Raw genomic sequence first — 24,832 nt, forward strand, 5'->3', positions numbered from 1 at the left:
CTTTTGAATTAGATTTTGGGGCTTTTGTCATTTTGTGTCAGACTTCCCCCAAGAGTTAATTTGCAAAGCATGCATGTTTGTAGTAACATCACTAATATACGTTCTTTGTTTCCTCTAGATACAGGAATTCAGAAAAGAAGCACCACATGGTGGCGCTCTGGTTGTGCACAAATTAATGGTCTTTTCATTTTAATGAAACAAATTCCTCACAGTATGGTAAAAACACATCCACTTTCCCCTAGAATCTGTCATGTGTCATGGGGAAACAGTCTTTAATGTTGTTTTCTCTGCCTCTCCCCGTGCTCTTTCCCCTACAGCCTGACAGGGCTGCAAGAAGCTTTTTCTCTGCTGCCCATGGTTGCAGCCACTGGTGCACTGAATAGGAAGCCACAGCCGCTCTTCCCGCAGCAGTGCCTGTCCAATGGTGAACAACAGGGGACCGGTTTAATGATGCTCCTAACCCCTCCTTCTGAGTTTCTCTCCTTTTCTGCATTTAGAACAATAGAAGCCCTCTCCTATAGGAGAAGGGCTTCTGCTTCACTTCGGTATTTCCAGCAAAGCCATGTTTTCCAAAGTACAGCAAGGGGGCTCTTACAACTACACCAGAAACTGTAATTAGCAAAAGGGGATATAAAAAATCTGATTACAGGAGCTGTGAGATGGAACTGCCTTAACTTAGGGCCTGATTCAAAGCCCACTGAAGTCAATGGACAGGTTATCACATGGTTTTGGGTCAGGCTCTTAAAGCTGAAAGATATTTAACATCTTTCTTTATGAACAGTCCCACCACATTGTGAAGGCACCAGTCTCACTATAATGTCCTATAGCTCTTGTCTAGCAGCTAACATCTGAGACAAGTCCATTGAAGTGAATGGAACTTAAGCCTCTTCAACGGCTGCCCCTTTTGTTAGGATCAGTACTGGAATAATGAGTGCGGAAATTAAGTCTGATCTCCAATTTGCTTTCTAAGGACCAGATTCTGAAATCCCTGCTCAGGCAAACACCCACTGAAGTAACAAGGAGTTTGTCTCAATAAGGACTGAATAAAAACTTTGGCCCTAAGTTTGGCCCTATGTCTACATGGCAATAAAAGAGCTGCGGCTGGCCCAGGTCAGCTGACTCAGGCTCACAGGGCTCTGGCTGCAGGACTATAAAACTGCAGGGTAAATGTTCAGGCTTGGGCTGGAGCCCGAGCTCTGGAATCCCACGAGGGGGAAGGGTCCTGCCTGAGCCCGACTGTTTACACTACAATTTTGCAGCCCCGCAACCCAAGCCCTGTGAACCCACATCAGCTGACATGGGGGACTGTTATCTTTGTGTCACTTTTGTACATGTGTGATGGTGTACCAGGCACTCACAGCCTCCTGCTGCCTTGAAGGAGTCCCAATTTTCTAATCGCACAAAACTGAACACCTCTGCCCTGCCCTTTCCCCTAGGCCATGCCCCTGCCCTGCCCCTTCTCTGAGGCCCTGCCCCCAGCTCGCTCCATCCCTCTCCCTCTGTCACTCGCTCTCCCCCACCTTCATTCACTTTCACTGGGCTGGGACAGGGGTTGGGGTGCGAGAGGGGGGTGAGGGCTCTGGCTGAGGGTGCTGGCTCCAGGTGAAGACAGAAACAAGGGGTTCAGGTACAGGGGGGGACTCTGGGCTGGGGCAGGAGACTGGGGTGCTGGGGGGAGTGAGGGCTCTGCGATGGGGGTGCAGGCTCTGGGGTGGGGCTGGGAATGAGGAGTTTGGGGTGCAGGAGGGGACTCTGGGCTGGGGCTGAGGGGTTCAGCATGCAGGAGGGGGTGTGGGCTCTGGCTGGAAATGCGGGCTCTGGGGTGGGGCCAGGGATGAGGGGTTTCGGTTGCAGGAGGGGACTCTGGGCTGGGGCAGGAGGTTGGGGTGTGTGTGGGGATTGTGAGGTGCAGGATCCGGGAGGGAGTTTGGGTGCGGGAGGGGACTCCAGGCTGGGGCAGGGGGTTGGGGTGCGGGAGGGAGTGTGGGGTCCCGGCAGCACTTACTGCGGCTCCTAGGAAGCAGTCGCCAGGTCCCTGAGGCCCCTAGATGCAGGGTGGCCAGTGAGGCTCTGCACACTGCCCTCACATCTGCAAGCACTGCCCCCGCAGCTCCCATTGGTCGTGGTTCCCGGCCAATGGGAGCTGCTTAGCTAGCACTTGGGGTGTGGGCAGCGTGCAGAGCCTCCCTAGTCACCCATGCACCTGGCGGCTGCAGGGACCAGGTGGCCACTTCCAGGAGCTGCACGGAGCTAGGGCAGGCCGCCGACTGGACTTTTAATGGCAAACGGAGCCACCTGGGTCCCTTTTGAACCTGGTGTTCCGGTCGAAAACCAGATGGCTGGCAACCCTACTACCTTGGCCCACCACTCCCTAAGGAAATGCCCTGCTGGAAGGGAAGAGCAGTGAATTCAGACCTCCAGGGGATGCCTGTAGAGGCTTCCCATGATCAGCTGCAGGCAGAACCAGTGAGAGTTGGTTTTCCAGCACCTAGAATGGCCAAGAAGAAGCAGAGGCAATCAGGGCCTAGCAGATCAGATAAAAAGCTGGCTGCTTCTACTGGGGGCCAGTTCTGGGTGAAGCCAGGACAGGGAAGGAAGGTTCTCACTGTTCTAACCAAAGGAATCTGCCTTGTCAGGGTCCTAGCCTTGACAACACTAGCCGTGGCTGTCCTTGCAGGACTAGTGTTGATATAATGGACTTAACACCCAGGTGGCTATTTGGAGCTGAGATTTAATTTGTTTTCTGTTAACCCTGGAACAGGGCTGGTGTTAGACTCACTGGGGCCCAGGGGAGAAACTAAGGACTGGGCCCCCACCCTGCCTCCCGTACCTGCTCACACATTGGATTTCTGCAACATTTCTGAAGCCCAAGCCCCACTGTGTGGGGCTGAAGCCTAAGCCCCACCCCCATAAGCCCGCTGTGGTGTGGGGTGCTGGGCAATTGCCCTGCTTCCTACCCCCTAACGCCATCCCTGCCCTGGAAGGGGAATGGTCTGAAAGCTGACCTTGCTGGAAGGCTAGGCCACAGAAGCAACACATGGTTAGTGCTAGAGAGGAAAAGCCCCTACAGTTCTGTAAGCTGACATGATGGGTGCCCTGGTGGTGAGTGCAGTCTATAACATGTCACATCAAACTTACAAATTCATTTATCTGTGTAGCCATTGTCAGAGTTTCAGGGTATCTGCATCTTTGATGCCCTCCATGGTCTCCTCCAGGAATGCCCTCTCAGGCCTCTAGCCGTCACCTCTTTTTGGACAGGGATCTGCTACCCTCTCCCTTCTGGCCATGGGTTTAGGCCACACATCCAGTTACTAACTGAGTGGAAACTTCAAAAGAAAATTGTATAAAGCCCAACACCAAGGTCTCCAAGGTTTCTGATACAGTCCTTCATGAGACAGTATTAAAACATGGCAAGGTGTAATCATTAACAGCCAGGCAGTGGCTTCAGGCCCCTCAGTTCATTTGGATTAATTTGTGTTTTTATCATCAAAAAGATGTTTGCTAATTAATTAATAATGCTTCCTAACACAAATGAAGCTGGACAGTAGCTACTATATAGCAAAATAGTGCAGCTGGATGTGAGTTACTATTTTTCAGTATGACACGACACTGTAAACACTCCTAAGCAGCCATACTCAATAACAACCTTAAGAGGCACACAACATACTAGCAATGAATCATTGAGCCCTCCAAATCTTTAGGTAGTGGTGAATAAATGGCCACAAAGCATTACTTGATTGCAGAAGTTGCTTCTGCAGTTTACGTCTATTTTCAGATTGCCTTATTGAGATGGTGATCTGTGCAAGACAGTGGCTGAGCTGTGGTACCTCTGGTGTTGACTTCTAGGCTGAAGATCAGGTCCAGGGTGTGACCAGCTGTGTGGACTAGACCATAATCTATGAAAGTCCAAAGGAGGCAAATGAGGAGATGAGCTTTGGGCTTTGACATCCGCTGCCTTGTCTGTGTGCACGTTGAAATCTGAGGACAAGTCTTGGGTATTTCCCTACCAACACTGATTAGGTGTCAGGCTCTATTGGGTGTTTCACTGGTGAGGAGGTTGTGTACTGTTTGTTTTTTGTTGGCAGTAGATCTTGCATAGATCAGCATCAACTTTAGTTCACGATGCTTTATGTTGTCTGCTTCTGGACTATGTCTGAGTAACGGGCTGGTGCAGCGTGTAAGTATTAAATGTGTGGAATCTGGTTTCTTATGTCTGCTTTTCTGTTTCCTTGGATAGTCCCTCCCAATTTCAACTGCAGTAGACAATGAAGTGGATGGGCTGAGGGGAGGAACAGTTGTCTGGTTTGCCAGATGCCATGAGAAAGGTAGGTCTGTTGAATACCTTTTGGAGCAGGAACCTAGCTGAGTCCTGGGAATGGAGAGAGCTGGTGCAGTGTGTTCCTGATGTCATAAGGGAAGCATGGTGGCATAACAGCAATGGAAAGGGTAATAACAGTGACTGTGATAGGTTGGGTTGAGCCGAGCAAGAGGAAGTGCCAATGGCATCAGACATCCATTTCTTTGAAATAAGCTGTTGTCATGATGCCCCTGTTGCTCCTACCTGCTTTAGCAGGGAGGTGGAGAGGAGAGGTGGGAGAGCTCTTGCCATTTAGTCTTGTTAGAGCTGTGAAGTGGCCTCCTGACCAGAAGGTGGCACTGAGGCTGCAAGAGCAAGGAGGGGGCTCAGGACTCCTTCCTTGTAAGACAACAGCCCTTTGGCAGCCTCACAGGTTTTAGGGAGGAGTCAGAGCCTCACTTCCACATTTAAGAAAATTTCCCTCATTTCTGTTTCCAAATCTTCAAAAAGTGAAAGGTGGCTAGTGGCACCTCCCTGCTACTTCTGGCAGCACTGGCCACCTGCAGGGCTGCTGGAGTCGGTCCCTGCTGTTGCTGTGCCCCTGTTGAGGGGAGGGAGGAGAGACTGCATTGCTGCTCCTCTCCACCTGTATTCTAAGCCTACTTCTCTGCAAAGGAAATAGGGTTATCAACCCTCCAGGATTGCCCTAGAGTCTCCAGGAATTAAAGATTAATCTTTAATTAAAGATAGTGTCATGTGATGAAAACTCCAGGAATACATCCAGCCAAAATTGGCAACCCTAAAAGGAAGTGGATATTTCAAGTAGTAAATTCCTGTAACAGAAAAAAGACGTCATGGCAATACTCACTGTTTCTTTGGAACCTAGCAGTTTTTACAGCAGAAAATCAAAAGTCAAAGGGCAAAACCTTGTGTAAAAACTCATTTCAGTAACTCATGGAGAGACAGTAACTATCTTGGCATCTCTAGCTGGTTTCTGAAAGCAAATGACTGCTCTCACTTAATACTACTAGCCTGAATATAAGATGTCAGTTTTAAAGATTAACTCAGTATGTCCGCACAGGATATGTCCTAACATACTAAGACAGGGTGGGAGAGTGACAGCAAGTGACTGAGGACAAGCAGCTCTAGAGAATGAGGGTTAAAGACTGACAGAAAATAGTGAATCTGATAGGGCTGGGGGAGGAAGAACGATGAACAAGCATTGAGTGAGGTCAGGAAGATTTCCAGTTCAAGGGGGACAGAGAGAGAAATGTTAAACAGGTAATGACAATGTAAATGAAAGGGAGATCCTGAACAATAATGCTGCATGAAAATGGTATACATGCATTAACTATTTATTTAGGTATTGGTACTATACTCTTCAGGTACCAACGTAGCACCCATCGCTGTGCTATTTGAGCGTGTGGCTGTAACTGCACTAAAAGGAAGAGATTCTTTGGTGCCAGAAGTAGCGGCATGCTGAACAAGCCACCCACAACATTGTGGCAAGATTGTATTTTAATGCTACAGCCAATAATTGAATGTTTTGCACCCTGGGCTCAATCCAACTCCCACTGAAGTACATGGAAACACCCAAGTTGAGTGTATACAGGAAAGGGGGTGTTCAGGACAGAGGAGGAAGTCAGCCAGGGTTAGGGAGAACAGGGTCACTGGTATTTAAGGAATGGAGACAAACTGATGCTGCTCGGGGAGATAAAGTTGTTAAATTTAATTTATATTTAAAATTGCACCATAGTAAAACGTGAAGAAATTGCAGGGATGCATGCTGCCTTGTGGAGTTAGCTAGGTGGCACTAGACCATACGGATTTGTCAGTACTGTGTACGAACATAATCCCCATTAATGTTCCTAGATTAAAGCAGGTGGCCCAAGCCTCTGTTTACTCTTCATACTGCTCTCTTCACCATAGTGTGAGTGCCTGACAAATTTTAAAAATAACATGTAAGATCTCTACTTGTCCCCAAGGTGAAGGGAAATTTGTTTGCCTCTTACCCTGAGTGTGCGGTTATTGCAGGAAAGCCTGCTTGAAGAAGTGTGCTTTACATTTTGTTCCGAAGGCTCATGCTCATTGATGTGTGCCGGATGGGAGCTCCACAGTTGTGGTGGGCCTGCTGCCAAGAAAGCTCTGTCTCTAGCATTTGCTAGTCTCACGCTTGCTGTTGTCAATGTCATTCTTCCAGGAGAGTGTAGCTGTTGAGGGCTATCATAGCTGTAGAGTGCTGTTATTCTGTTGTAATTGCAGTACATAACAAGCATGTGGAATGTTATTAATAACTTCATTAACACATCCTACTTACCCAGCATTACTGGATAACATTGCAGCCATACAATGCATTAAACATTCACATCTCTGAAGTATCAACAGTCATTCTACTGTATCAAAAACTGCTTCTTTAAGCAGTTCAAGTGGAGAAGGAATAAAAAAATATAATCCAGAGGAGTGCATCTGTTATCACCTTTCTGGCACATGTGAACTAGAGAGTATCAAGATGTCAGCAATGCTGCTTCCATTTTAACACTTTGTAGCACAAGAGCTTCACAACTGGGAAAGCAGAGGTTGAAATCCCAGTTGCAAATTTACAGAGGGCGTCTACTGCTCCCATCCGGTAAGTAGGTTTTAGATCAGATAGATTCCTGGAGCTAGTGGCTCTTCAGCAGAAACTCACAGAGCAATTGAAGGATTCCAGTGGAGTCTGCTAGAACATCCACTAGGAAAGGTAAGTTTGATTTGAAAACAGATTTTAGTTTTAAATGTCTAAGGTGTCATTGATAGCCAAGCTAATTAAAACAATATAAAAGTATTGGGGCCAGATTCTGTTGCTGTGCTGCTCAGGAAGACCAGCACAGAAGGCTGTGACCAGGGCTTTATGCCACCTTTGCATTGCCCACCAACTTTCCAGGTCTGGGCCCTTTGGCCATTAGGCCGGTCTTCAACATAAATCAGATCAGCCTCAGGGCTGCTGCAACTTATGCCAGCTGTCCTTGTTAGCCCAAATGTGCTGTATTGAAAACTGTCAAAATTGTGATCTATCACTTTAAATTTTCAGTGGGGTTTCCTGGTCCAGCTTGCAGGCTAGGGGATTCTGTAGGGAAGCATGTGATATGGGCCTAGCAGTCAGTCTTCAGAAAGCCTGTCTAGAGTAAGGTAGGGTCATGAGTTGTGCTTCTCTCTTTTTAGGGAGCAGCCTATTTTGTGTCTCAGCTTTTAAGTTCTTGTGTGTTATCATCCTGAATTCTAGTGTTATGTTACAACCTTCCAATAAGAGCATTTAAGGTTTTTCTCTAATGTCTGTGTGTGTACTGTGAACATAATACTCTGGTGTTGTTTTGGTAGTCGGGAAAGCCCTCTTTTCCACAGCCATGCCCCACATAGAATCATAGACTATCAGGGTTGGAAGGGACCTCGGGAGGTCATCTAATCCAACCCTCTGCTCAAAGCAGGACCAATCCCCAATTTTTGCCCCAGATCCCTAAATGGCCCCCTCAAGGATTGAACTCACAATCCTGGGTTTAGCAGGCCAATGCTCAAATCACTGAGCTATCCCTCCACCATCAGCAACTGCAGTGGGAATGGGTTGGGAAAGGAGTCACATAGTGGGCATACACCACCTAGAGATTCCCCTAGGCTAGGAAACTCCTCAGATGGCTGGTTAGCTAGATTTAGGGTTGCTTTGTGGTACTCGACCACAAGCACCTGAACCAAAGTGGAAGATCTGCCCCATATACTGTATAGACCCAAGTCCTACAATCACTGTGCATAAAACTCCCACTGAAGTTCAGTGTGTGGAGCTGTGAAATACCTGCAGAATTAGGTCTGAGATATCTTTAATTGGGCATTGCGCCTGGCAGTACCAGGCATTCACTGCCCACTGCTGGAGACTTCACTGCCTTGTGTAAGCGGGAGAATGGTCCCCGCTATTGTGGAAAACTGTCCTGGCTTATACAATACCCCGGTGGACTTGACTAGCAGAAGGATCTGAGTCCTCACTCCAATTTCCTTTATCCAGAGGCCCTCCGGACCTTGAGGACTCCCCTTCTGCTCTCCCGTGTGGCAGAGTCCTTTTAACCCCAAAAAGGCTGGGCCCAGGCTTGCTGGGTGGGGGTCAACCCCCAATCTTGTAATGATCACTTAGGACAGGGGCTAGGGTGTCCCCACGCCAAGGTGCTCTCTCCACACTGGATGCTTCCCTGACCATTACATATAGTTCAAAGCAAATAAAATATATTAAACAGCCACTAATAAAAAAATAAGGAAAAAATGGGAAAGGTGAAAGGAAACAAGTAATCACACTCTGTGGGTGTGGAGAACAACAAACAGCAGTTTCTGGAATATAAGGGAAGTTCAGTCTGTTCCTCACATTGTTCCAGGCCTCATTCCCAGGCCCTGGCTGCGTTGCAGGGATGCAGCAAGTCGGACACTTGCTCTGGAGGTGGCCACATGCCCTCAGGCTCTAAGTTGCAAGATCCTTCTTCCCAGCATTAAATCTCCTGTCAGGGTTATGATCCCCCTCCCAGTCTGGCCTGCAAGACCTCTTGTCTGGTGGCATCTCCCTGTGCTGAGCCCTCGCTGCCCAGGGCCCCCCCTCACTCTCCCCAACTGCTCACTGCACTTGGTTCCAGACTGCTCCAGTTCCAGCTCCACCCTGCCTCAGCGCTGCTGCTGTTCTGCCCCCGCTCCGCCCTCTGGCCCCTCTGGCTCGGGCTGCTGCAACTCCACTCCCAGCTCAGCTCAGACCCCTGCTCTCTCCTTAGCTCTGCCTGCTCTGGCTCAGGCAGCTCCAGCTCACACAGAGGATGGGACCCTGGCCTCCTGGTACCCTCAATGGCCTGCCTGCCCTGTCAATCAGGCTGACATGGCACATTGGCCTCTCCCCATTGGCCCTGGGGACTGTCAGTCTCAGGGTCTTGATTTCTCATTGGCCCTTCCCCTTTCTTTTGGTTCTGAGAGAGGGTCAACCAACTCCCCCCCACACACTAAGTTTCAGTAGGGGCCAACAGTTCCCTTACACTTGAACACCAAGCCGGAGAAAGCGGTCTTTTAAGAAGAGAAGGGCAGAGAGTTTGGACCTCCAGGGATTGCTAGAGAGGCCTTTCAGGATCAGCTGCTTGTGGAGCAGTGGGATTTGTCCCTCCAGTAGCTAGAAGGGCTGGAAGCAGTCAGAGGCCAATCAGAGTCCGGCAGGCCAGATAAAAAGGGCTGTCTACCTCTGACAGAGTCCAATTCTGGATGAAACTGGGACAGAGAGGGAAAGAAGAAGCGTCTTCCACCTGTCTGAACCCTAGAAGCCAGGCCTGGCCAGAGCCTAAATGTGACTGTGCCTTTTTGTTTAAGTCAATGAAAGACTTCTTTTTTACTTTGTAGAATATATGATCATCTTAAGTTGAAAATTAATTTGACTACTGTAAAATTAGACAAGCAAAAGTGGTAACTAAGCCCACAGCTTCTGCTAGTAGTCATTGGAATCAAGGAAACTGCAAAGGCAGAACACCAACTCACTTTTCTGTGAGTCACTAATGACAAGTGCACTTCAGGACAGGCAGAATCCTGTGACGGCATTTGTGGTCTTGGGGACTTGCAAAGCAAGTAATAAGTAAAGACAAAATGAAAGCCTAGAATGGAGGGATTAATTCTTAAATATCTTCACAATTTTAATACAGTGAGAATGGGTGAATCTAGATAATTTATTTTATGTGACAAGATTCTCTGGTAAGTTTAAGGCTGCTTTGCACTATTGCTTTTCCAGCTCAACTGGACTGTGGAGGATTCTCCTTGCATGGAGAATCCTCTCTGGCTTCTCACATATGGCATCTGCAGCGCAACATTGTATAGATGCAGTTGTATACCCATAAGCCATTTCAAGGCCTCCTCTGTGATGTTGTGGATATCATCCATCTCACCTTTGAATCCATATTTGGTGCACTGCATTATGAAGTGTTCGATGGTTTGGATGTTCTCACTGCAATTGCACAAAGGGGAGTCTTTGATTTTTCCACTTGTGCATCAAGTAGTTGCATCTTCCATTATTTGTTTGGATGCATTTCAGTGTGGTACAAAGCCTGTGTGGCAGGTTGAAACTGGGAGGGTGGCTTGTGGAGTCAGTGATAATGTGCTTGTTTGGAACAGTGAGGTCTAAGCACATTGCCATTTGCTGGCCAGATCCAGAGACATGAGGTGGTCTTATGTGGTCCACAGAGGTTTTAATGATTTCTGGTATTGTTGGGGTATGGTGTTCATAACCTGATGGGTGGGAAGTTTGGGATAATTTTTGGTGCTTTAAGTTCTTGTGCTGTGGCTGCATCTCAATGGATAGCTGGAGAATCAATGTTTGCTAATGTAGAAAGCCATGTCAGAGGCACTGATTTTAAAGTTCCCAGGGTAATTCACATGGTCTGATTTAGCTGCCTATCCCTAAATTGGGTAAGGCAGATTCTTGTCCACACTTTTCCACAGCACTATGCAATTGAGTACACCAGGGCCAAGGCTGATGCTCATAGCACAGGGGCAGTTGAGCCCCAACTTGTTCCCACTAATTTTTGGATGAAATTTTATCCAATGAGTACATGAGTCTTTACTTTCAAGGCTTCTTTCTTGAGGTGGTCATGAAAGGTAAGTGTGCGGTCAAGAATGACACTCAGCTATGGATGGCTTTGGGTCATCATGCAGTTTCTCGACAGTGCTTTGTGCAATTCTGTTGCTAAGATGAAAAGTCAAGACAACCGATTTGCTTGGATATGGTATGATCTTAAGGTCAGATGTAAGGGTCACTTCAAGGTCTTTAAAACTACAGGTCAGAGTTGTGAGTGCCAAATCATCAACATACACAAACTTTTGCACTATTGTTCCACGCATATCGCTCGTGTAGACATTTAAGAGTGTTGAAGTGTAACCCTTCTGCCAGGCCGAGTTGATAGTAGCAAGGGCTGGGTTCGGTACACAGGGGTTCCCTCTCATCAAAGCAAATGCAAAACTGGCTCGAGCCCCCACCCAATGACCTGGGAAAATCTTACGCACACCCCTGGGTGCCTCAAAGAGGCAATACTTCCCCTCTCGCAAGCACAGAGTCTCGGTGTAGCAGAGAATCTTTAATAACATGAGGTAAACGACATCAGCATTAAATTGGGAAAACACCACAACTAGGGTTCATCAACCAAACCATGAGCAAAGACCCACCCCAGCAAATTGGGCCATGTCCTTTCCCTCGGGTACTTGAGTCCAACAACCCAAACATCTCTTGAGTCCAGCAACCCAAAAGTCACCCAAAGTCCAACAACCCAAAAGTGCAGCCCCAGAGTTCAAAAGTTCATCTGCAGAGTGTTATTCCCCAGTCCAGGTGAAAATGTGTGCTTGCGGGGAAAGAGGTAAGAGGCACCTTACATGATCTGAAGCTGACTGCCCCGCAGATCCATAGGGCACCAGTCCAATCCGCTTCACCAGCTGTCCCACAGACCACTCCACAAGCAACTCCCGCCATCCCACGAACTGCTCCGCCAGCCCATCCAGCTATCCCACGAACTGCTCTGCTCCGCATCTTCAGGCTCCCCCCTACTTCACAGCTGGGGAATTAGCTCAAATGGTAGAGCGCTCGCTTAGCATGTGAGAGGTAGCAGGATCGATGCCCGCATTCTCCATGAACATTTTTGGGGGAGGGATAGCTCAGTGGTTTGAGCATTGGCCTGCTAAACCCAGAGTTGTGAGTTCAATCCTTGAGGGGGCCATTTAGGGATCTGGGGCAAAAATTGGTGATTGGACCTGCTTTGAGCAGGGGGTTGGACTAGATGACCTCCTGAGGTCCCTTCCAACCCTGATATTCTATGAAACTTAACACAGTGCTCAGGGATTTCAGCTTGTAGTAGGGGGAGCCTCAGTGCTGGTACACCATAAGGCCAAAGTGAATTCAGCTCAGTACCTGTAGCTAGACTCCTAATAGACCCAAAATTAGCTCTGATATTCCACACTGGAGAGAGACAGAGGTGCAATTGATGGTTCAGGCCCTCACAAAGGGGCCCACACCATCAGGTACTAATACCAGTCTCCAACTTCTCTCAATTAACAGTTTTGAACCCATGTCCCTTGCCTAGCGAGTGTTACTTAGTTGATGGCGAGTCCCTCTATCATAACCAAAGGCCAAGTACAGTTCCACTGTTCTTGATTCCCATAATCAGGGTAATAACAATTTATTCTTCCTCTCCCAATAATGGAGACACTGGGGATCCCAGAGCAGCCAAAGTGACCATTTGGGCAGCTACGGCCTCATTCTAGGCGGGGTGGGTGTGCCTATGCAAATGAGATCAGCCCCCGAAGTTCTTCCCCACAACTTGCCACACCTCACCACCAGATGTCAGGGTGGAGCTCATCCTGACTCTGCTTACACCTGCACTAACGGTGATGAATCCTGGCCACGTGTCACCTGAGGCACGTTGCGCATACGCTAAGAAGAAGCACATTGATTTCAGCAGGGCCCTACCTGTGCAAAGGATCAGGACATTGGGTGTTATTGAGACTTGCTGATCAACAATTAAATCAATGTATTTTATCTAAACATGATTTGATACTGATTTGTTATTAAAGGGTGATGGATGCTCTTTAACCTTTGCAGTATAATTGATTTAATTTACAGTCATGTTTTCTTCATTTATATAAATGATTTCTAAGTAACAGCAGAAAATTGACACCAATTAGTGTCAGTGGCTGTGCTATTGATTCATGTGCTGCTCATGACATGGAGTTTTTTCTCTCTCAGGTAGACTTAGCTCTGAGATAGTCAATTTTGTGTTGATAGTTGTAAGTCGTTTTGTCATCAGTTGTGTACTTATTTAATAATGTAGTTATATTCTATTTGGGCATATTTTTCTCTTTGATTGTTGTGCCATAGCACTTTCTTTTGTAATTTATGCACACTGGTTCTCCTAATCCTAGTGTAAATTAGATATTTAGTGTCTGATTCAGAGTTTGGAGAATATAAATCCATCTTTCTGAAAGCAAAAGGGAGATGCTAATTAGGATTTTTAGAAGTGCTGAACCAATGAGAGTGACAGATCCTTAGCTTTTCTGAAAACCAGGCTTTTACATTTTCTTGGTTGAGTTAGAGGAGATATTCTAGGGGACTGTTTGGTAACCTGGGCCCATTCAAACAAAAGCATTTTAAGATAGCCAAATGCAAAGCTCATCTAAACAAGTGAGGAATACTCATAGAAAAACAAGGAATACAGGCCATACCTAGAGAAAGGGGAACTTTATCCTGGAAAGCAGTGACGCTGGAAAAGATTTAGGGGTCATAGTGGGCAAGCAACTCGACATGAGCTCCCTGTGCAATGCTATGCCAAAAAGGGCTAACACAATCCTTGGATGTAAAAACAGGGGAGCAGTGAGTAGGAGAAAGGAGGCAATTTGACCTCTGAATACAGCATTGGGGATACCCATACGTGCATCCAATTCTGTAGTCCACCTATTTACAAGGATGTTGGAAAAATTGGAGAGGGTGCATAGAAGAGCCTTATGATTTGATGGCTGGAGAAAATGCCTTGTGGTAAGAGACTTAAAGAGCTCAGTCTGTTTAGTTTATCAAACTGATTGAGAAATGATTTGTTCAGTGTGTAGGTACATTCACAGGCAGAAAATACTAGGTAGTAAAGAGTTTTTTAATCTCGTTGATAGTGGGAACCAATGACTGGAAGCTGAAGCCAACCAAATTCAAATTGGAAATAAGGCATGTATCTTTAGCAGTGAGGGAGATTAACTATTGGAAGAAACTAAGGGAAGTGGTGGATTCTCCATCTCGTGTGTCTTCAGATCAAGACTGGATGCCTTTCTGGAAGTTAGACTTTAGCCAAACAAGTTATTTGGCTCAATACAGGTTTAACTGGATGAAATTCTATGGCCTGTGATATACAGGAGGTCAGACTAGATGCCTAATGGTCCCTTCTGGCTTATACTTGGTGAATAGTGTTGTGATTAAAGAAGCTTTGGAGTCAGAGTTTGGATTTTTATTACTTGCGCTCTTGCTGACTTGCTATGTGTCACCGGGCAAGTAATTCCTCTCTCCCCTCCCCCCACATGCTTCTGTTTTCCCATCCATCAAATAGGTATGTAGCATAATCCCTATCGCACAGAGGTGTTGTCAGGCCTGATTGTTTTAATGTAATGTGCTTTGAGATCCTTGGATGGAAAGCACAGTAGGAGTATTAAATGTTTATTATATAAATTGTTCTGAATTCCAATCTGTTTCCATTTTGGGCTGTGGTGAAAAAAGAGAAGCGTTGAAATCTTGGTCTGTTGAACTCAGTGACAAACTCCTGTGGGCTTCAGTGGAGCTAGGATTTCAATGAAGGTGAAAAGGGTGTACTGGTCTTACTGGTGAGTGAACTTGTAATTACCTTTTCATATGAAATATCAGGTGAGGAGTGTAAGTTGATGCTGAAGCTTATTCCCTTTCCACAGGTCTTTGGGAATAGGGTTGTTTTTACAGGTGTTTTTTGTGGTTTATATAGTGTTAACTAACTGCTGTAATTGCCATGTTAGACCATTGCGTCTCAGAGGACAGTGGCTAAGAGACCCTTTGTCTGAGAACTGCCCCAATAGAGATTTGAGGTGTATTGAAAATAAAACAGATATTTGACCTGCTACAAAATGATTCTTACCTTTTTTACTCCACTTGTGAATGCTGGTCTCATTTGCTTCCTTGCTAATACTGGAGCCAAGTACGATGAGGTTATCTTCTTTTATAGTGATGATTTTGTTGAGATGAAATTTCCCTCTGGGTGTGAAGTCATAAGTTTGTGGGTGGGTTTTTATTGCTTTTGCTGCATTAGGGGTGGGGGCTCCTGCACACAATGCAATATGAATGTAAAATTTACAGCTCAGTAGTACATTGCATATAGATACTAACTGCTAAAAAAAAAGGGGGGGGGGTCATGAAGCAGAGGACGTCTTCTTTATTATAGAAAGGGAAGCCTGTTGTGAGGTCAACTTTAGGAAAAATTCTTAATTGGAATCCTCCCGCAACAAAAGTTTATATCCATGATCTGTTTTGCTTCACAGCCTATTAAAGACATTCCTAGGATGACTGAAGGAGTTGCCCCAGACTGCCCATGGATGACCTAGAAACAGTCTGTACTATATCTGACTCTTACCTTTGAACACAGGGACTGAAGTTTAAAAAGTGCAAAATGATGTGTTCAAAAATACATCTGCAATTCTATGCCTTATCCGCATATGCAATTGCTGTAGCTGCATGCACAAATCAAGTAAATGAACATGTAAACTGACAGTTACATTTTTTAACAATTTTTCTTTAACAATCCCCCTTAGAGGGTGAAGGAGTTTGTTCCTAATGGTGGAAGAGAAATGGACTTGTATTGGTATTTATGAAGATGGGGCTTCTGTATTTTGGTAGTTTATAAAAAGCAATATGTCTAGCAGGTATATTCTCTTATGAGCATGGCGATGAGCAGTAATTTGATATCCACAGTGTTGGAAAATACAGTCTGAGACAAGTTCCTTTCATAGGTGCAATCCTATTGGCTTCAGTAAGAATTTGTACCTTGTCCCCATATATGTACCACAGATAATTGTGTATGAATTTAGATGACTGATGGAGCATAAAGTGAAATAAAATATGAGCCACTGAAAAATATCTATAAGTGACTGCTAGTCACGGAGAAAACTTTTGCCTTCCAATCTATGCAGACTGCCCCCACTGAATGTAATAAGAGTTGTATGTGTGGATCAGAGGGTAGACAAGCTTATCAGAAATGCTACTTAATGTCTGAGCCTTAGATATTAGGAGTTCAGCATGCAGAAGTTTCCGAATAGGGTCTGAAATGTATGTGGGCATTAACAGTTAATAAAATAAATTTAACCAAAAATCAAGAGGAGATAAGGTCTTAGCGAAGTAATGAAAGTTAGACATATGCCTTCTCAATTTATATTTCTTATATTTGTACATGTTTTAAAATAAATACAAATAGATCATAAAAAATAAAATCTTAGGGCTGAGTTTCTCAGACTGATTTTGTTTGGTCTTCATCTTTGTGCAGAATTCTTGATCCATGATTTCTGTCGCTTGTGAGAAGATCATACACAGTAAGTACTAGTTTTCAAAATGAACAGAAAGATTGGCCTTAACTCTTAAAGAGCTGTCATAGCCCAAGTGGATTTGAGGATGAGATCTCACGGCCTAGAAAATGCCTCATGTGGCCTGTGTGATATATAACCTTTAACAGCAACAATGGATGCAGAATGGATGCAGAATTTGCAGACTGAATATTGCAGAAGTATAGGTGGAAATGTAAAGAATTATGTTTAGTGTTTGTAGACTTAGAGAAGAATTATGACAGAGTTCCTAGAGAATTGATATGATGGTGCCTGTGGTTGTGCAGGCTGCTGGAGGTTTGCTCAGACTATCATGGACGTGTATGGGGGTAGCACAACAACAGGGAGAAATAGCTGCAGCTACTGTGAGTCATTGACTATGAAGGTAGGTCTACTTTAAGGATCAGCTTTAAGCCCATTCCTATTTGTGTCTGTAATGGACACCTTGATACATGGATAAGGGGAAAGGCTTTCTGGTGCATGTTTTTCACTAATGACATTGTGTTGTGTTACAAAGATAAATACAAACTGGAAAGGGATCTAGAACAATGGAGGGCTGCATTAGAAGAAAATGGTTTATGAATCAGTTGACAAAAGAGAGAACACATGCAATCCTTTCATTAAGAGGGACATTGAGAAGCCAGTAAAACTAGGTGGTATAGAGTTAGCCTGTGCAACAGTTCACATGCCTCAGTTCAGTTTTGAGCCATGTTGGGGATGTGGATGTGGATGTGGATGTTTGGAACTGCATGAAGAGCACTCAGTGCAAATGGAGGGAGTTGATGGGAATTCTATTATAAGACCATGACTAGGCCAACTATGAGGTACAGGTTGGACTGCTTGCTGGTGAGGAAGAGAAGAACTTCTACTTTACACTGCCAGCATGAGAATGCTCAGGTGGACAGGCTACACAACCAAACAGTATGAGCCATGGTACAAGTAGCCCCCATCACAGAAGAGTTGAGGAAATATCAACTGAGATGGCTTGATCACGTGAGATTACAAGATGTGGGATCGTTGGCCAGAGAGTACAGAGCTAGTAGTCATGGGACAAAGATCACAAGGAAGACCCAGAAAAGAGGATTTGAGATGTTGGATGATATGAAGAAGGTTGTTGGAAGATAAACTTGACAAGAACACTTGGAGATGAAGAACAAGAGCCACAAAACAGATTGATGGGATAAGAAGAACAAAGATTCGTCTTGTGGTTAAAGCACGAGATGGGAAGTTGAGATCTGGGTTCTGGTTTTGGACTCTGATGCACACTTGTTGAATAAGCTTGGGCAAGTCACTTCCATTACTTCTTCTGTATCTCTATTCTTCACCTTTCTTCCTATCTGGAAAATGAGGACGATAATGTTTACCTACCTCTCAGATGTTGTGAGATCTAATATTTACAAAGGCTTTTGAGAAGCTGGTATAGACTTGCAGAGTATAAAATGTCATGCTTTGCAGCTGATTTCCTCTCCCCCTCAATATCTAAGTGCAAGCAAGCATTTTCTACTAAAATTCATACAACGATAGCCTGCTTTAGATTCAGTTAACTTAACACTCAGGGGATTCAAATAATTTAGTGCCATTTGCCACCTGAAAATAAATGTAAACAGTGATACTCAAGTCCACATGCAGCTGTTTTTTTCTTCACAGCACTACTGCAGATAGGTAAAATTGTATGTGGTGACAAGGAATAGAAGTAGCTATGTAATTTAAGGCTTTATCACAAACTGTACTGCAGTTTCTTCAGTCTGATGATCGCTTTCATCAAATTCATTCTTTCTTAAAATATGTAGCAGTGGACAATGGCATCTCCTATAATAAACTGTATATGTATGTATGCAATGCATACTATATACATGTATGTGTGTTGCATGTACTCTGCTAGCTCAAGTTCACTAATCTACACAGTCCATAATCTATACATAAAGGAGTTTTTACCACCTGCTCACAGCAAAGAGTTAACAGCAGAGCTGTAGTGGGGGTTTGCCCAGCCAGTGAAGTGTGTGTAATACACAATACAATACAGAAAAATCACAATTTTATATATAATAAAACTAAGCCACTCTTGCCAAATATAGAATACATTTCGGGATACATCATCTCTGCCTCTTTTTTTTAAGGTAATGTTCATTCACTTACTAGCTCATTTGCACAATTCTGTAAATTTCAGTGTGCCTCAAAGATATTAGTTCAAATTAGCCAGGTTTTGCTGTATAACTATGGATGCAAAGATTAGAGGTAAGCAACTTCTTTAGTCTAAATGGAGAGTATTTTGTTCATAGAGTGCCAGTCTACAGTGTAGTAAAGTCTGTATCAATCCTGCTTAATGCGTAATCCTGGTGATGGCCTCCGTACAACAGTGAGTGCTTCTCTTGCTAATGCCCTGAAGACTAGACACGTGAACTCTGCCCCTGGCCGGTACAACAGGGACATCTTCTGTACACTTACCATTCTCAGGAAGGAGGACCCTGTTGCTCTTCACAAGGGGTTTCATGCCCTCATTCCTGCTGTTGGGCTTCTAGTATGTGGTGATATTTGTGAACTCAGAGCAGCTGAACCGAGCCATGACGAGGCCTCTCTCGGAACATGCTGATCAGCGCAGTTTAGAGACTGCACATCTACTTAGCCCATAGCACTGCCTTTTTTATAGATTATTTTTATATCCCAGGCAAGATGTTTTATTAAGACAGTTAAAGTTGTAAATACCAGTTACTGAAAGGAAGAAGAGTAGCAGCTGTGTTAGTCTGTATTCGCAAAAAGAAAAGGAGTACTTGTGGCACCTTAGAGACTAAGTAGCGCTACATTGATGACATCTTCATCATCTGGACCCATGGAAAAGAAGCCCTTGAGGAATTCCACCATGATTTCAACAATTTCCATCCCACCATCAACCTCAGCCTGGACCAGTCCACACAAGAGATCCACTTCCTGGACACTATGGTGCTAATAAGTGATGGTCACATAAACACCACCCTATACCGGAAACCTACTGACCGCTATTCCTACCTACATGCCTCCAGCTTTCATCCACACCAGACCACACGATCCATTGTCTACAGCCAAGCTCTACGATACAACCGCATTTGCTCCAACCCCTCAGACAGAGACAAACACCTACAAGATCTCTATCAAGCATTCTTACAACTACAATACCCACCTGCTGAAGTGAAGAAACAGATTGACAGAGCCAGAAGAGTACCCAGAAGTCACCTACTACAGGACAGGCCCAACAAAGAAAATAACAGAACGCCACTAGCCGTCACCTTCAGCCCCCAACTAAAACCTCTCGAGCGCATCATCAAGGATCTACAACCTATCCTGAAGGATGACCCATCACTCTCACAGATCTTGGGAGACAGGCCAGTCCTTGCTTACAGACAGCCCCCCAACCTGAAGCAAATACTCACCAGCAACCACACACCACACAACAGAACCACTAACCCAGGAACCTATCCTTGCAACAAAGCCCGTTGCCAACTGTGTCCACATATCTATTCAGGGGACACCATCATAGGGCCTAATCACATCAGCCGCACTATCAGAGGCTTGGTCACCTGCACATCTACCAATGTGATATATGCCATCATGTGCCTCTGCCATGTACATTGGTCAAACTGGACAGTCTCTGTGTAAAAGAATAAATGGACACAAATCAGATGTCAAGAATTATAACGTTCAAAAACCAGTCAGAGAACACTTCAATTTCTTTGGTCACTTGATTACAGACCTAAAAGTTGCAATTCTTCAACAAAAAAACTTCAAAAACAGACTCCAACGAGAGACTGCTGAATTGGAATTAATTTGCAACCTGGATACAATTAACTTAGTCTTGAATAAAGACAGGGAGTGGATGGATCATTACACAAAGTAAAACTATTTCCCCATGTTTATTCCCCACCCCACTGTTCCTCAGACGTTCTTGTCAACTGCTGGAAATGGTCCACCTTGATTATCACTACAAAAGGTCCCCCCGTCCCCTGCTGGTAATAGCGCACCTTAAGTGATCACTCTGGTTACAGTGTGTATGGTGGGAGGTGGAGGCTCAGAAAGAAAAAGGTTGAGGATCCCTGACCCAAACCACCTTCATTCTACCATCCTCTCCCACCAATTTGTGCACATGCCTTCTGTGTGAGGTGGAGACATTTGGATGAAGGACTCTGAGAAGTTTGCAGCCTCTGGCAGTGGACATCTGAAAAGTACTTTATTTGTGTATTTTCCCTGGAGTAGGTGACTTTGGATTTGTAAATACATGCCTGTGATTGGTAAGTGTGATATCCTGCCACCCTGTGCTCCTGGTTTACAAGCAATAATATTTACTCTGGCCATTAAGTTTGTAGTTTAAGATGTAGCAGGTATGTGCGTCTTAAAGTCTGAACACACTTTGTGTTTGAAACCATGCACACGTTGGGGAAATTTTCCCAAACATGATCCTCCTGGTGAATAGTTGTTTTTAAATCTTGCTTCTTTCTGGCGACTGCATATAACCTTCAGGAAGGCAGATATACTTTTCTACAGCAACATATAGACAGGTGCAGCTCAGTTTTAATGCTGCTGCACAGCTATGGTTTTTCTTTTTGTCAGATATTATCATTTACCTGACTTTTGGGGAAATTACTGATGAAATTAAGATGCATGTGGGAGGATTGGATGGGTTTGAGGCTAGGATTGTCTTCCGGCTTTCTCTTGTTCTAGGTAGCCCTGATATGGGGCAGAGTTAAGGTTGGTTTCGTGGCATTTTCATTTAAAAAAATGTTTGTGTGTAAATGTAGTATTTCCAGGCTGTTTAATGTTTGTAGTTTCTCAAAAATAAAGTGTTTGTTTGGTGAAGGTCAGGGAAAAAATAAGCCTGAATCAGGACAGGGTACTATTGAAGATCCTCAGCCCATAAGTTTGGAATACATGCGCATGCTAAGGAATTTGAGATTTAGATGTAAGTGCACTTTTTAGAATTCATGGAAAGCTAAATATCCATGAGTTTCATGTCAGAAATGTGCATAACTGCAGAGGCATGAGCAGCCTTCTGATAAGAGCAACCCTCTCGTATAAGTAGCTGTAAGTTCTTCAGAGCTGATTCATTACATTACATGTACATGTGATATGCACAGACGTGGGGAAACAATCCTTTCTAAGTGGAAAAGGTTGAGATATTTCAAGTTAACTTTGTGCATATTTGTGCGCCTAAGAGAGAGCAGCTTTTGCACGGAGAATTTGCAGTGCTTTGTCTTCAGAATAGATTCATGAAAACCTTTTTGATTTATTTCCGTCAATGCAGAAGAAAGCTGAAAAGTAACTAATTGAAATTTCACATATCCACCTTGAGACACAATGGTATGGGAGAGCACAAATTTAAGGGATTGAGCAGACTGAATATTGTCCATTTATAGTGGTTCAGTTTTTAGTAGTTATATTTTGATGTTGCTTCATCACATGGAAGCTGATATACAACAAACCTAGAGGGAATATCTTGCTGAATAACCACAGTGTTTCTTTAACTATTAGCTTTTTTTCAAAAGCACATTAACCGGTGACTATACTAGATCTTCTTTTGTTTTAAACTGCTTTTACTGAGTTTCAATCAAATGTAACTTCGCATTATTCAACACAATTATCTAGAATACCAGTTTGCCGTCTGGCAATAACTCTACAAAAAGAGAATTAAAACCTGTTGTGATGTAGCATGCTGCCGCAGTAAATCTGCATGATATGAGCAATGAAGGAAACTGCTAAGGGGAGTGCTGCAGTTTTGACACAGATAGTGGGAAAGAATGGATGTTCTAGGCAGGATTTTCAAATACACTTAAATGACTTTGGCACAGAAGTCCTGTTGACTTTCACTTCTGTGCCTAAGTCACTTAGGGCCAAGTTGTCAAAGGTATTTAGGCAGATAAGCACCTAATCTGTTTTGGCATTTTTGAAAATTCTGTTAGGCACCTATCTGCATGTATAGGCACTGTTATACCTTTGAAAATTTGGCCATTAGGCACTTTGGAAAATCCCATCCTATATCTTCTTGAACCCTATGTTCAGAATTACGCCAGTGGTGGAATTAGCCATGCCACACTAAGGTGCCTGTCCTGCACTGAGAACAGACCACTGCACAGAGTCCCAGTGGCTTTAGTGGGTTCAGGGGGGTATGAAGCAGTCTGTTAGAGTAACATGCTTCAAAATGCAAATTCTGTCCTCCAAAAACACAGGATTCTTTATTATCTCAACCAATAGAGACATAGGTAAGCATGCACCTGTAACAGGGAGCAGAAGCTCCAGGGTGTGTGTGAAAACAGAGCTCCAACACAAACAATCTACCCCCATACCACAGCAACCACAGCGTGTAAGGCCAGGGAGAGACTAACAATTATCACCCCCAGGAAACGTAGTGGGGAGTTGTCCAAAAAGTTCAACCACAGTGCACTCCCTTCAGTGTATGCCTTACAGTAGGGTCTCACAACGTCTAAATATTTGTCAGTTCCCCAGTACTAGGACCTTGAATCCCTTTCCTTGGTCACTTTGAGATATTCACATAGCTCCATCTTTTAAATGCAGGTTGACTTATTATTTTTAAATATCTGAGCTATTAATTTTTCAGACTCTAGTAGTATGCTTTAGGATACAAGGCATGAAAGAAACTATACAAGTGTAGTTTGATATGATGTTTGACTTCACTAGGCATATGCTGTATGTAAAAGCGGACACAAAATATTAGTCATTTGCCATGGTGAGATGGGGTGTTCACCTCACACTTGCCCTGAAAGAGTTAATGTAGGCTAAGTAGGGGGCCAATTAACCAGACAGGCCACAGCTGAATTATTGGCATGGGCTTAGCCTCCAGATCCACACAGAGTACGACCTTGCACTTTAGAGCATAGACAACATCCATGGCAGTTACAGTCTTCCGCTTGGCATGTTCTGTGTAAGTGACAGCATCTTGGATCACATTCTCCAAAAACACCCCCCCCCACAGTTGCCTCGTAAATCAGGCCGAAGATACGCTTCACACCCCCATGGCAAGCCAAATGACGAATAGCTGGTTTCAGAATGCCCTAGATGTTATCCCTCCATACCTTTCTATGGCACTTGGCGCCTCCTTTTCTGTGCCCCTTGCCTCCCTTGCCACAAGCAGACATGTCAGCTAGGTGTACAGACAAAGCGGGTGGCTTAAGTAATCCACTGACTGAATGAGGGAGCCCAGCTGAGGAGGAACGAGTTAGACTGGATTTATAAAGGCAGGAAGCTGATAACAGAGGGGACTGCAGGGAAGTAGTTTGCAGTCATTCCCGAGAAGAAGGGAGGTGTATTTGGGGGCTATAGAGGCAAGTAGCCTACAATTACTCCCTGGGAGAAGGGGGTTGTGGGGCTGGCAAATGCAGAGAAGTGGGGAGAACCAGAAGGTAAGGGGAAGGGCTCAGGGGAAAAGGCAGTAGGGTATAGGATAGAACAGACCTTGGCTAGTGACTAGAGAGTTCCTGATCTGGAACCTGGAGTAGAGGGTGGGCCCAGGTTCCCCTACCAACCACGGGGGAAGTGTCACTGGTTGGGCAGTGAATAGGAAGCCTGCCTGAGGCTGCCTTGAGTAGTATTGTACTATGGACCAGACTGATACTCTTAACCATGTTGAATAGTACCTTCAGCAGTCTCACTGAAGTCAATGTATGTAAGGGAATTGCAGTCTGGCCCTATCCAAGTAGTGAGCCTGTTCTTTAGAAAGGACTTTGATTTCCAGAATGGGGGAAACACAGATAGTGACCTGGCTGGAGGAGGGACAAGTCATGAAGAAGGAGCACTCATGGTCACAGAGACTGAGAGAGAGAGCGGCCGTCAGGCGTGAGGTAAGCAGCAAAAGGGAGCCCAGATCTGGAAGGAGCTAATCCTCAGAGTGGCCAGGAGGAGGTGCCCCTAGCGGTGAGTGGACCCCGTGACACAGAGGAACATGTCTTGTGAGGCTCCCTCCCTTTTTCTTGGGTGCTGCATTCAGCAACTTACTAATGGGAAAATGGAGCAACACAGAATTCATGGCTGATTGGGACTACTCATCTAATACTAAAAATCAAATACCATATCTCTGTTGAGTCCATCATTTAGATCAGTCTTTCGCTGTGTGAATCAAAATGTTGCTTTACAATCAGTTGAACACTATTCTGAATTTGGAAATTCTAATTGTTCACTCGCAAACATGTAACTTTGATGAGAGTGAAGATAATGTTGCTCTCTGGCATTTTTTTCATTCCTTCTCCAGATCTTTCTGTTTAGCATGCATTCTGTCATTCATATTTATTTAATCTGAGTGATGTCTGCAGCAATGCTTGTAACGAACAATAGTCTAATCATGACAGTGAGAGGCTAGATCCAAGTATATTAAAGGTGGCCTTCTGAAGATAACACTTAACTAGCCATGAAAATATTTTCACTAATGGCAATGAAAAGATGGCATAG

At 44.7% G+C, this 24,832-nt stretch overlaps 1 pseudogene; it reads right to left on the reverse strand.

Moving 5' to 3' along the window:
* Positions 1-23,220: 23,220 nt before the first annotated feature.
* On the reverse strand, positions 23,221-23,526 carry LOC140905920 (histone H4-like; annotated as a pseudogene).
* Positions 23,527-24,832: the final 1,306 nt, after the last annotated feature.

Source organism: Lepidochelys kempii, chromosome 2, assembly GCF_965140265.1.
Source record: "Lepidochelys kempii isolate rLepKem1 chromosome 2, rLepKem1.hap2, whole genome shotgun sequence".
Lineage (NCBI taxonomy): Eukaryota > Metazoa > Chordata > Testudines > Cheloniidae > Lepidochelys > Lepidochelys kempii.